The 4721-nt window shown below is 42.9% G+C and overlaps 1 long non-coding RNA gene across 1 annotated transcript; it reads left to right on the top strand.

The window, feature by feature from the left end:
• Positions 1-1605: 1605 nt before the first annotated feature.
• LOC128560204 (uncharacterized) lies at positions 1606-2684 on the top strand. Its single transcript, XR_008372908.1, has 2 exons — positions 1606-1902; positions 2330-2684. It is a non-coding gene; the product is annotated as an uncharacterized LOC128560204 (long non-coding RNA).
• Positions 2685-4721: the final 2037 nt, after the last annotated feature.

Genomic DNA, 4721 nt, shown 5'->3' with positions numbered 1-4721 from the left:
ATGTTCAAACAGAATTTGAAAGTGAGGAGAATAGTGAGGTTCAGAGGGAAGCTGGACCTAAGGAGAACTGGGAATCAAAAGCATATGATACAGACACAAATAAACAAGGCCTCTATGGCCATTATGGCAGCTCAGAATAAACAGTGGGAAGATGAGTTGAATAGTCTCACAGTTAAAAATGCTAACATAACTCTCGACAGAAGGGTTTGTCCCAGCATGTACGTGGGTGCACACCTGGCGCCGAGAACCCCTTGGGTCAGGTCCGTCTGTCGGACCCATGGTGGGCCTTCCTCCCCCTCCCACCTACAGGCAGTGCGAAGTGTGGGTGGGGAGCTGCAGCAGCAGCTGCTGCAGAGTGCGAACTGGGGACCGGGTGGGTGACTTTCCCGCCTGCGTTCCTCAAGCTCAGGGATCTGCCGCCTCCTCACGCCCTAGCCAGGACCAGGGTCTGTGGCGAGTGGCAGCATCTACTGAGTTGCTGGGTCTGTGGCCACCCCTAGTCCCAGCGATGGTGTGGTCGCGGACATGGCAAGGGCCATCCAGGGTGGTCCGGGAGTGCCAACCTCGTTGGGGTGGGCATGCACCCTGCTCTCAAAAAATAATAATAAATAAATAAAAATAAAACAAAAATAGTTAAAAATGTTAACATAAATCACCCAATATTGCCCTCAGCACTTCCCTATGTAGATGAACTGTCTGTGACTTCTGTTATGAAGGCTGTGTTAGAAGGGCATAAAACTGGTGACTTTCAGTGTCAAGACACTTTGGGGCTTTTTCCTGTTACGGTCACTGATATTCCTCCCGATCTGCAACACCCTCAAGGGGGCCAATGTTTTGATCACCATCTGATCACCTTTGCAGTTATGAAAGATTTGAAACAGCTGTAGCACAGTATGGTATGCAATCCCTGTTTTCTAGAGGTTACAGGGGCTTGCACAAGAGCAGTGGCTCATTCCTTACGACAGGACATGATAGCCAGAACTGTTCTTGAGTCTGGGCAGTATTTACAGTTCATAACCTGGTGGAAGGAGGAGGCTGACCTGATGAGTCACCAAAACCAGCAAAGAGGAGTCCCTATAACATCAGAACAGCTCACTGGTTCTGGCCAGTGGCTGGGGATTTCCAATCAACTTCAGTAGGATGACATGGCCATAGTTCAAACAAGGCTGTGTTGTCTTAGGGCCTGGGAAAAGGTCCAGGCTCCTGAAGATATCTCTAAATCTTTTATTAAGATAATGCATTTGGGGAATTAACCCTATACTGACTTTCTAGCCCGACTAAAAACTGCAGTTGATAAGGCAGTTGCCCAGCCAGAGCTCAGAGACATGCTATTCCAAAATTTAGCATTTGAGAATGCTAACTCTGAGTGTGAAAAGGCCTTGCGACCTTTGAGAGCACAAAATGCTCCCTAAGAGGAATATATACAGGCATGTGCTGATATAGGAACAGAATTTCCCTAGCCTAATTTGCTTGCTGCCGCTTTAAAAGAAGGGGTTAGTCCATACTGTCCTAACCTGACATGTCAGAGTGGAAGCCTGGTTATGTACTGCATTGGGGTCAAGGTTTTGCCCATATTATTACAGAACACCAAGAGAAGCAGTGGTTACCAGCCCACTGGATTAAGCCTCAACACAAGCAGGACACCTTAACAAATTTGTTTTCACTAACTTTTCTTTTATTCACAGGCTTTTTGAGGCTAGGTAATTTCATAATAGAGAAACCCTGGATCAATCTCCTCTGTGGGAACTCTAGCTGCCTTTCCCATATCACCATCCATCTTCGGCAGGAAGCAGTTAAGAGTGGTCGGCATCCTATTTCCCTAAGAGTCAGTTGGAGCTTCTAGGCAGAGTGGGAAGATTGATACAGAATTTCATTATTTTGGGGCTGAATAACAAGCACCAGGTAAGCTTACTATACATCTTCTAAACCTTCGAAGAGTATGACAACAAAGACCTCAAATAGCAGGCTTGGAGGTAATGGTAAATACTGGTATGGGCTAAGGTAAGAGAATTTCACTTATTGGATTTATATGTTTCATTTGGGCATCTGATCTTTACTTAAAGTTATACTACTCTTTGGAAAGGGTTTGAGTCCAATACAGCCCTTTCCCCACCTAATGTTAACTTTGGGAGGTGGTTAATACTTCCCATGGAAGTGTCATGAGCCCTATGGGTCAGCCCGGAGCATGTAGTTGGGTGGTGATTAGCACAAAGGGGACATGTTTTCCCCTATGCCTAGTTTGACTAAAATAGTTTCCCTTATACCGGGATTAGTTCCATTGGTGTAATTCTGTGTTATGCTTATATGCCCTTTTGTTTCTCTTACTTAGCAGGAAGGAAAGCTCCTCGGTGAGGAGAACAACTGAAATAACCAACGACAGATTTTCTCCCTTGCCTATCCAAAAATGTCTTTAATACACTAAAGGGGGGAAATGTAGAGGCCACCAAGAGCCACGAGACCTCTGAGCAAGATGATTTGCAGCTGAGAGGTGGACCCTTGGGCAATTCGTCCACAGGTGCTCCTGGTGGAGAAAGAGCCCAAGCCCAGGGCGATCCTTAGGTGCACAGTCATTGTCTAACACTCCCCTCACCTGTCTTGTGCTGTGTCAATAAAAGGTTACTGCGGAGGTTGCTCAGAGCCATCCTGCAAATAAGGTCAGCCTGCCTCCTGCAAGCTTGTACTTCTAATCTGTGTCATGCCTGGTTCCTTTCTGTGGTGATAGAGTCCAGGGCCATAAGGGCCACAAGGGGCTGCCACAACTATACTCAGACCAAAAGAATTCTCTTGATTTTTGTTTGTTTACTGAGGTGTACTGTTGTTAATAAATGACACCTACTGTAAAATACATCTCATCTAATCATTCTTATGTAGCTCTGGTCCATGGGGGCGTTCTGCTGCCCTGGTGCCATCTAGTCTACCCAGTAGAAACTTCTACTTCCTCCAAAATTCAGAGACCCCTCATGTCAAGTAAGCCTGGTCCCCAAGAGGTGTTCTTGGTGTTCTTGTGGACACCATGGTCACCCCTGATTTTCAGCAGTTCTCTAGAATGGGGCAGATGGGCAGAGTCTCTTTCCTATGAGGTTACCCTAAGTGATAGCCACTCCATGTCACCAAGACTCTTTTTTCTGATCAAACCCCCCAGTTTATTGAAATTAAAATTTAACTAAAAATTTGTCTAGGGGGAATAACTAGAATTGTAGATTAATTATATATTTTTATATACAGTCAATGGTTTATACATAACTTTTGTCTTTTATAACTTCTACCTTTCTTATCAATATTTTCCTAACAGCACAATTTTCTATTTAGCCCTTTATGAGGACCTCAACGTATGGTTATTTTTCCTTTGATGTTAAAAATGTGAGTAATTTTTAAAAAAATTTAAAAATGTGAGTAATTAAACAATTATGCAGTGAGTCAATTTCTTGATTTCAGACAAGCATATATATACTTCTCCCCAGTTCAGTTTCCAGAAAATTCTCCAAATTATTAGAATTAGGGGAATTACATTTTTATTTTTAGAACCAATATTAAGAGTAATATATTAAATACATGTTTTTCTGAGAATGAACTCAGTTTGAATATGTGTATATAAATTTCTCTGTAAAATACCAAGACACTCATCTGCTATATTGCTGTATTGCTTTTAGCTAAAACTTCCAATAATGCCATACAGGGACAAAGCAACACTAATCCAGAGGGGCAGCACTAGTCTCAATCAGTATTTAAAGAGTTTAAAGAAATAACCAGAAGGAGAAGGGAAGCAACCCTTCTCACCCCAGCCCCACCCCAAACCCTTGCCTCCACCTGTTGGCATTAAAACCTCCTCAGCTCACAGGCTTGTGTTTTTAGTTTTTGCAAGTTAGATGGTTCAGAGCCTGACGGGGTTCACAGGAGATGTGTTTTGCTGTGTTTTTTAGCTTCCGTGTTTTCAAAATGAGGTTTTTGAGAGCACACAGCTGGGTACCAAAACTGACCCAGAGTTCCTGGGGGGAAGACAAGGAAACCTGAGAAACATGCCCTGGGACCTGGATCATGTTGGTCACAAAATAAGAACGCAGCCCTAGAACCTTCTCAAAGTGTTGTTGTTGTCATTGTTTTTAATGAGATTTTGGTATAGATTTACTCAGAATGAAGGTATTTGGATTGTTCTAGATTGTTTAGTGTCCTCTTACAATCTTCAGAAGAAGGCAAACAAATTTGTTCAAGGAAAGTGCTGATTTAATAGGGTTTTTCAATGTACTTAGACTTTGAGAAATTACTGTAATGCCATTTTAGGTGGAAGAGCGTGTCTCATATATCCATGAAAAATGAAATAAAACTCTAAGCAAACATGCATTAAGGTAACATATCTTTTTTTTTTCTATAAAGTTCAAGCGTCTTTTTTTTTTCTTATTTATTTATTTTTATTGTTAGGGATTCATTGAGGGTACAATAAGCCAGGTTACACTGATTGCATTTGTTAGGTAAACTCCCTCTTGCAATTCTGTCTTGCCCCCAAAAGGTGTGTCACACACTAAGGCCCCACCCCCTCCCACCTTCCCTCTCTCTGCTCTTCCTTTCTCCCACCCCTCCCTCCTTCTTTCATTTTCTGCTCTCCCCTTCCCCTACCCCCACCATGACCTTAATTGTTATTGATTGTCCTACAAAAGCTGACTGCTTAAACAACCAGATCAAATTGCTCTTTCGGGTTACTCCTTAGGTATTTTTGTTTTTTCTTC

This window comes from Nycticebus coucang, chromosome 11 (assembly GCF_027406575.1).
Source record: "Nycticebus coucang isolate mNycCou1 chromosome 11, mNycCou1.pri, whole genome shotgun sequence".
Taxonomy (NCBI): Eukaryota; Metazoa; Chordata; class Mammalia; order Primates; family Lorisidae; genus Nycticebus; species Nycticebus coucang.
The sequence above is the reverse complement of the archived record's forward strand: the minus strand, read 5'-3'. Positions and strand labels throughout refer to the sequence as shown.